The following is a 9,770-nucleotide window of genomic DNA, read 5'->3' on the forward strand; positions in this document are numbered from 1 at the left end:
TGACAGCATCTCTCCCCATCTGCGACATCTCATTTCCTGATGAAGCATCTAGTCTCTCATCCTTACAGGAACAAAGCTCTTAGTTCATCCAGTGTCTACCTTTTGGCATGCCACTCACCTTGGACTTAAACTCTTTTGAAATCATTTCCCTTCCTCCTCTGATTTCCAAAAGAAACTGCTTCTCTGCAAGTGCTCTCCTGGCACTCTTTCTCTCTTGCTTTAGAAGACTCATTTAGACACTCTGTTCCAGCCAGAAGTTCAACTAGGACAATAAGCAGCAAACAAAACTCAGATTTGAAGGCAAGGGGGAATGATGAAACGCAACATTGCTGGCGGCTTCCCGGCCAGAGCCAGCTGTTCCCTCTGCACAATCCACATCTGCGCTGATGGGCAACAGAGGGCGCTGCTGAGCTCGCTGCCTACCGCCTAACTTCGAATGGAGCAGCGCCCATCACAGCTCTGTAAGTGCAGGATCTCTGCAAAAACGAAAATGTACCGTTTGCCCTTGGCTCTGTTTAATACACGTTTTCTTTCATCTGAGGTTTATAAACAAACAGAAAAAAATGTCATAGCTTAGCTCTTAAAAGATCTTGTCTAGTAGAAAATGTCAGGGTTTTGGTTTCTGGAGAAATAATACTGCTTTGTTGGTACATCTATATAACATCATACTTGTTGGGGTTTTTCTCATAAAACATGGCATCATTTTGATCACAACTTAAAATCCCATGGCATTTAATCCCTTCCTTATCATTCTTTTCTTGTTATACACTGAAATCCCTTCTCTACCTGAGGCAGGCTGAACCCTATCCCTATCTCTGAACCACTTGAAAAGAACCAGGATCCTTTCTTCATGAACATACAACCTGTTTGAATCAAACACACTCCCCCTCTTTGGTCTATAATTCAAGTGTACTTTCCTCTCCTTCCTTATTGAAAAGTGTCTGCGTTTTGTTGACTCTTTTTCTTCAAGCATTCATTCTTCTCAAGGTCTAGATAAAACTGCAGGTGCACTCAGGAACTCTGGCCTTTGGCATGATACATCTTCAGGAATATTCCATTTTTTCTATAGTTTTCTGAATTTAAAATATAAAATATGTGGGTAGACTGGATTATCCAGCTCTTGGAATACTATGCAGTTGTTAAAAACAACATGTTTCTCAGAGCATGTTTGCTCTTGTAGGATAACACCTGAGATATATTGAGTTAAGAAAATGAAAGGAGGTTGTAGAATAATCCATGTTTTTAATCTAACTGGTATTTAAATGTACATTTGCAATTATAAAAATAGTGTATATTCATAGAAAAATTCAAAAAGAGTCATACTTCTTGGAGGACTAAGGCTGAGAGAAAAAATTTCCTTTTCAGTTTATACAATTTAGGATTCCATGAATTTGTACCATGAGCATGCATTATTTTCAAAGGATTCAGCAATAATAATAATAACAATAAGCATAAAAATTGATAAGGGACTAATCAGATATCATAGTGAGGTTAGGTAGAGACTAAAGGAACTATAACTGTTTCTTCCTAAGTCTGCAGCTGCCTCTGCTCTCAAAGTAGCCTGAGGTTGGTAAATGCTGACACATGTATCTCCTTGACTTACTGTGCATTTAGATAAACTACAAGCTTCTTTTCCTCTTCAAATTCCAGGCTGCACCATTCATTCTGCACTGAAGGTGTTGTTACAGCCCCTTCTTTTTGGCTGATTCATGAAATTTTTTCCTTTCTCTATGCCATAAAGTTGGACCTTGGAAGTCACTCTCTTGTCAACACCCCACTCAATCTCCATGAGCCCATTCAGGGGGTGAGGAAGCAAAAGACTTCTCTTCATCCTGGCTTTCTTACAGTGTCAGGAAGAGCACTCAGAGTCTGATGAGGAAGACCATCTGAAGCAGAAACCCCAGAAGGCCTTAGACATCAGGGAGAGGCTGCAGTGTGAGGACTGATGCTGGGGGAGTAAGCAAACAGAGCAGGTTATCCAGGGGCACTGTGCAATTTGGGCAGCAATTGATCACAATAGAATGAAAGGTGCCAAGAAGTGGGGATCACGGAAGATTTGCAGTGAGTGTTGTACTTTAGTTATAAGATGCAGAGGCAGAAAAAAAAGGGTCTGTGTCCAGAAGAGATAACATCTCAGCTGGTTTTTTCAAGAAAATGTCTGGATCGGGGGAGGGTATGGTTATTAGGAGTAGAGCTCAGGGAGGCACAAACAACAGACTGACACATGCTGAGCCACCTCCTCAGCCAGACACAGGTGCCTTTTAATCCCTTCTTGCAAGGATGGGTCTCCCTGCTTGGATTCAGACTGAGTCTGTAGGTCTAGTTGGCCAAATTGTGGTAAAGAAGAAATTTGGAAGGCAGGTTAATTAATGTATTATATCAACAAGAGTGGGGCATGAGGGCCATTTCAGGGACCTTTAATACCCATAACAAGAGGGCCCAAGTCAACCTGATGCTGACATCAATAAAAATTTAGCAAAAGATAAAGCCTATTCATTCCCCTGCCTTCTGGATACTCGTTGGACATTGGAAAGAAATCCAATGCCTGTCTTGAAGGTGTCAGCATAACAAACAAAATACCACCGAATGAACAAGCAAACACATGCACCAGAACGACATCCTGCAGCCTTTGATGGGGAAGTGATGACTTGCATGGAGTCCACAGTGAGGCCCATCCACAGCCTTTAACCCTGGTTGCAATTTTCTCTTTATGTCTAGATAAGAGAAACACACCCATTTTCTTTAAATCACATCTAATTTCTTTCTTGGAAATTCTAACATGTTCCAAGAGACCAACTTCGCCATTGCCAAATCTCTTGGCCCGATCTTTCTCATCTCAGGGTTTGAGGCATTGTCCATTTCTCACTTATTACTCAGATGGGCTGGATAACTTGCAATATTTTCCTCTTCCAGGACTGAACTGTTATAGCAGGCTGAGTGTTGGAAAGGATAAGAGCAGGCGTCCTCAAAATTTTTAAATGGGGGGCCAATTCACTGTCCCTCAGACCATTGGAGGGCCAGACTATAGTTTAAAAAAAAAATACTATGAACAAATTCCTATGCACACTGCACATATCCTATTTTGAAGTAAAAAACAAAACTGGAAAAAATACAATTCACACCAGCTCATGTGGCCTGCGGGACACAGTTTGAGGACCCCTGGATAAGAGAGTGGGATGTAGGCAAGAGGTGGTTAGACTATTACATCCTTTCCTTTAGCCGCCAAAAAAGTGTTGAACTAGAAACCATCCAACAGGGTCCTGTTAGAACTGTTACACTCTAGGACCACATCAAATGGAGCCCAACTGTTGGTAACATTTATTTCAGTAACACAGATTTCAGGTGGAGAAACACAAAAAGCAGCTTTGAGCAAAGTTAACAAGCCACTTATTGAAGTATTTGTAAATTTAATACCCAGAGAATCCAAATGCCTCCAGATCGAGCCCATTTTGAATTTTGAAATGAAACTACATTTATTTAGCAAGAGGTCCTAGTACTGAAAGGCAATCTGCATTCCCTGTTCAAAATCTGGCTAAATACATTTAGATTTCTCATTCTTAAGGCATGGTTGGTCCAAATGCTACTCTGATATTACCTTCCAGGACTTTTCAACACTGTAGACCTTGAAGAAAAGTTCTTAGGATGTTTCTCCAGTCCTATTCTCAGAAGTTATTATGGTTAATAAACAGATGAGGAACCCCTATCCTACTCAAGGAACTTCTGCTTGAAGCTACCTAGTGATTTGCTTATAGTGATTTATTTGTTTAAACAATTCCTTCAATAAAACTGTAGGAACTACTTTGCATGCACGTGGTAAAGACCAAAATGAAAGGAGCAAGAGCATCTTGTACAAGGTAGCCACAATAAATATTTATTGAGTCAATAATAGTATAGAATGTAATGATTTCATTACTAAAGGGGAACCATCAGCTCTATCTGGATGAATGAAAAGTTTTTAGAGACAAGAAAATACTTGAGAGTCTTAAAGAATATGTCTGACAGAACTACTGGAAAGGTGCTGTACACTGACTGGATGTTGGTGTCCCTCAGAGCTGTGTGTTGCGGTCCTAAACCCGAAGATGATGGTATTTGGAGGTGGAGGCATTTGGGAATTAGGTTGAGATGAGGTCATGAGCATGTATGTGAGATCAGTGTCCCAGTACGAAGAGTAAGAGACACGACATATCTCTCTCTCCACTGACACAATGACAAAGCAGCCATCTCCAAAGCAGATGGCTTCACCTGGAGCCACATCTGCAGCCATCATGAGGTTGGACTTCCCAGCCTTCAGAACCATGAGATATCAATTTCTGTTATGTAACCATCTCATCTGTGGTATTTTGTTATGGAAGCCCAAGCAGATTGAGACAAACAGCAAAAGGAATGTTATTCACAACAGAGGGAGTAGCTCAGCATTATGAGGCATGCAGCATGCACTGGCTTGACCACGCTGAGCAACTGAAGTCATTCGTGTCACTGCATGACTTGGTGGATGGTGAGGTCAAGGGCCACACCTCCACAAGCCCAAATTTGATAGACACCATCCTAAGGGAAGCCACAACCTTCTGCCTCTGCCAGCCAGAGTGCACTGTGGAATGCCTATGGGAGTGTAATCATGGTGTTCAGCTTTTTTAAGTCAATTAATAAAAATAGAAACATTTCTCTATCCTTTAAAAGCAGCTTCCTACATATTATTCCATTTGCTTTGTTACTGGAATTTTGTTGGGAAAGAGGATCACCCCTATTTTTCATGGGAGGAAACTGAAGAATTGAGTGGCTTACAGGAGGCCATGGGGGAGTTAGTCACTCCCTCATTCCTTCTAACACCATTTGTAAGGAATTCTATTTGCTTTCCTTATTTGTTCACAATTCTACCTTCATAAAAAAAAAAAAGTTCTGGGGAGGCACCTGTGGCTTAAAGGAGTAGGGCGCCGTTCCCATATGCTGGAGATGGAGGGTTCAAACCCAGCCCTGGCCAAAAACTGCAAAAAATAAATAAATAAAACAAAATAAAATAAAATGACTTAAAAAAAAAAAGAAGAAGTTCTGCCTCATTTGAAGGCAAGAACTATTTCTTATGCTTCTTTTCATCACGAGTACCAAATTCTGTTTCAGGAGCATAAGAAGATGCTTTGTGAGGGATTAAGAAGAGTTGGCCAAGTCTCTTCACTACAAACCCCAGTTTTTGCCACTAATTCTCCAAGGTAATATTATATTCCAAATAAAGGGCCTTCACTTGGCTGCCTCCTCTTTCTATGCACATGCTCATTCCTTCATGCCTCCTCTAAACACTTTCATATCACCCGCGTTATTCATTTCCTAATGCTTAGCAAATTGCCTAATGTTTGGGCAGATTGAACAAGCCACTTCTTGAGGTATTTGTAAATTGAGTACCCAGTGAATCTAAACGCCTCCAAATCTAGCCCATCTTGAAATCTGAAATAAAACTGCATTCATTCTTAGCACAGCAAAGAACTGGAAAGTTTTTATTGTAAAATTATCCTGACTTTTCATTATTTAATGACTAGGAGATAATAGTCCAAGCCTAGAACAGTTCCTTGCATGACATCGATTTCAGGACCGTTTCTTGTGTCCTGCTGAGTACCACCACCCAGTGAAGGCCACTGGGATTCCAAGACAAGGTGGTTTTCACTACCTGCTGTGTCCACACCTAGGAGAAATGTAAAGTTAAATTCTCCTGCCGGGGGTCCTCAAACTACAGTCCATGGACCACATGAGGCGATGTGATTGTATTTGTTCCCGTTTTGTTTTTTTGCTTCAAAATAAGATATGTGTAGTATGCATTGGAATTTGTTTACAGTTTTTTTTTTTTTAAACTATAGTCCAGCCCTCCAACTGTCTGAGGGACAGTGAACTGGCCCCCTGTTTAAAAAGTTTGAGGACCTCTGGACAAGTTCCCCAATTCCATGACAGCCTTCAAATGCCACTTAATATTGTATCTTCTACCCTCATTTTAATGTTCTTGCTCGTGCAACTGCCTCTCCCTCTGTGTAATAGGAACATTTCTGAAAATGGGTACGCAACCAAATTTGAAGTATTTTATGCTCTAGGAAAGAGTACTTGATTTTAAACAATGATCTAAAAGATGCAAGATAAAAATTGGGGAAGTAATTTTTTTACATTACTTAGGAAAATAAGCATGTTATTTAAATATTAAATCTATTAGCTATTGTTATAAATATATAAAATGAATTTAAATATATTGAATATTAAATTAAATATATGAAATAAATTAAATATACTGAATATTAAATTAACTATCTGAAATAAATTAGATATATTGAATATTAAATTAAATATATTAAAATAAAATAAAAAGAAGAAACCCAGAAGTTTTTGTCTTGAATCTTTTGTTTAAGAGTAAAATTCTGGAAAGGAAACAGGAAAATATCTTCGGGTAAAAAGTCTGTTTTTCCTGGGGTAAGAGTCTTAGAAACTTTTCCAAGAAGCTATTTCTTCCTACCTAGACTACAAAGAGAGAATTAAAAAACCAACTACACATCTTTAGCAGGCTTGAAACTTAACATCTAGATTACCAAGTGTGTAGAAAAGTAACTACTTTATTTTCATTAACTAATTTCATCTCCCTGGTAGCAGAAAAAAATTCAAACTTGCCACTTAAGGCCACTCTTTCAGTTCAAAATAGTCTCTTTTCATTTAGCTCTGGTTTAGTTTTATGAGTATCTCTAGACAATTCGAATTTCAAACTCTTTATAGGCACTTAATCAATGTTCACAAAGCTGGAGCCAATTTTAATTACACATAAAGGATAAAAACAACACAGACATCATTTGGGGTCAAGCAATGGGAAAGTGCCCCCCCCTTTCTCTGGGACCCTCCACCTAAGTATGATTCTCTGACCCAAGTCCCTACATTCTCGTGACTCTGGGCTCTGGATTCAGATTTCCTGAGTTCAAATTTTTATGACTTACAAACCTTACTAATTGAGCAACCTCAGGCAAATCATTTTACTCCTCAGCTTCCTCGGTTGTAAAAGAACCAATTGCTGGGCGGCACCTGTGGCTCAAAGGAGTAGGGCACTGGCCCCATATGCTGGAGGTGGTGGGTTCAAACCCAGCCCCGGCCAAAAATGAAAAAAAAAAAAGAACCAATTTCTTTACAGGAATTGAGGCGAGGATTAAATTATATAACATTCACAAGGAGTTCTGAGACCATGGCCTCCCAAACTCCCTGTGATGGAGGGCTAGTTTGGGGGGATTTCAAAATTCCCAGACAGCTGCAGATAGATACTTTTATCAGATGCAATAAACGGAATTATTAAAAATGAAATAATAAAAAGACAAATACATTCACAACAGAAGCTCACATTACTATAAAAGTGTCTAACCACTGCAATTTCTGTATCTAAACTGTCAAGAGTAACAATTTGCCTGCTCTGGTACACTAGGCACACTTTATTAACAATACTTTATACAGTGCCTAGCCCAAACAAACACTCCATAAATGTTAGCTATTATCATCTTTATTGAATTCAGTAGAGAGAACAGAGATAGGGTCAAGTGCACATTAACTCAAGCACAGTACCATCAGTCCATGAAAAATAAGTGTTTGTTAACTATGTAATAGATATGAAAATTTCCAAAGCACAACCAAATGTATAATCGTTATCCATTTCTCTTTAACAAATATGATGCTTTAGGAATCATTTTGTTTTAAAAATGAGAAAACTGAGTTGGAAAACTGTTAAAGGACTTGGTGAAATTCATACAACTCAGTGATTATCAAACCTGGCAGTACGTTAGAATCACCTGGGAGAATTTAAAAATGATTGTTGCCCAGGTGCCACTCTCAATTAATTGGATCAGGGTCTCTGGCACTAGGACAGGGGCAAAGAACAGTGATTCTCAACATGTGTGCTATGAGAGGATCTTAGGTGTGCTGCAAAAATTTTTAAAGATCTCTTTTTTTTTTCTTTTTTTTTTTGAGACAGTTTCACTCTGTCCCCCCCAGTTTCACTCAGAGTGGCCTGGTGTCATCACAGCTCACAGCAACCTTAAGCTCTTAGGGTCAAGCAATTCTCCTGCCTTAGCTTCCCAAGAAGCTGAGACGACAGGTGCCCACCACAACACCCAACTAATTTTTTCTATTTTTAGTAGAGACAGACTTTTCCTTTGCTCGGGCTAGTCTCAAACTCCTGAGCTCAAAAATTCACTCACCTCCCCCTCCCAGAGTGCTAGGATTACAGAGGTGAGCCACTGTGACCAGCCTAGAAATCATTAATTAAATTATTTTAGAAAGACATTCAAAGCACACTAAGTTATTCCTTTTTTCACTCTTTTTTTGAACAACAAAATTTCAGTGTGCCACACTTGAACTATAGGTTCAAGTGTGCTATGAGATACAAAAAGGTTGAAAAACACTGGCAGAGAGTATTTTAAAAGCTGCCCATAGGGTCCTAAGGACAGGTCAAGATTTTATGATAGAATCTCTTATGTGTATAAGGCACGACTCTTGTCCCCTAGCCTATTACATCAACATTTCACAGTCACATGGAAGCCACACTGCTTGGTTAATTTCTTTACAGCAAGAAATTGTGTGAAAATTACATTTAAGATAGAGTGAGTTCTATAAAAAAACAGATGAGAAAAGAACCTAGCTTATGATCCATACAAAGGTACCTGACTCGGTTTCTCTAAATGTCTATGTGGGTGGTGAATTCCAGGAGGAAACATTGACAAACTTGAATGAACGACAGTAGAGTGTACTCTACATAACCTCGTAGATTCAGCTTGGAATTCAAGGCACAAAAATTTTTTAAATGAAATATCCTATTTCATCCCTATTTCCAGAATTGTAATCAGAACTCTGGCTTTTATGATGTATTGTTTTTCTCATTTGGTTTCCCTTGGAAGAGAATGGAAACTCTGAGTCTTGGCCACTCTTCCATCACATTCTGATTTCCCCATTCAGTGAGCCAGAGCGCTCCATGTACTTTCTTTAATATCAATGCAATTGAAATGAATTCTGTGGAAAGTGTACAATAGAGATCTGTGGACTTCAAAACATAATAAAAAGTAAGCTAAATGTTGAATTTTTCGTAAAGGTAGAGATGGTATATTTGATGTACTTGCCAGTGTTTACTTTGGGGAAAAAGCATTGAAACTTTCCAAGGCTTCCTTTATTTTGTTTGTATTCAAAATATTGGTTCCTAGACCTCCTCTGTGCAGAACTCACTCTGAGCTGGTTGTGGGAGTCACAGATGTACAATCATAAGTGGGACAAATTTGGTCGCATCATAAGAAAAATTGTGTACTCCATCAGAGCAGAATACTTCAAGGAAGAAATAGTCTTGGAAAAATTCACCTCCTCCTTTGTTGTTTAGCCTGGCCACTTGCAATCTGTCATTCAGTCACACTGTAGATACCACCATCTAGGCTGGTTTTCACATCTGCCTCATGTGAGCTGCTTTAACAGAAACCTGTTTTTCTGCCTCATACTTATCACAACTATATTTTCTTGATGTGTTTTCTCTTCCAAGGTATAAGCTCTATGTCTGCCTATTTTTAGCCCCACAGTACCTAGCACAGTTCCTGGCACATAGTGATGCTTGGTTTGTTGCATGAGTGAATATGCCTCCTACCACCACCATAATGCGTACATTGTATTACTCATTTTAAGTATTGGCCAAAAGTGTAGCGGGGAGTATACTCATTTTCAAACTTTTATGAAGTCTTTAAGTTCTGCTTTATAAAATCCACAAACTACTCAAATTTTATGTCATTGTTACA

The sequence above is a fragment of the Nycticebus coucang genome, chromosome 13 (genome assembly GCF_027406575.1).
Source record: "Nycticebus coucang isolate mNycCou1 chromosome 13, mNycCou1.pri, whole genome shotgun sequence".
Classification (NCBI taxonomy): domain Eukaryota; kingdom Metazoa; phylum Chordata; class Mammalia; order Primates; family Lorisidae; genus Nycticebus; species Nycticebus coucang.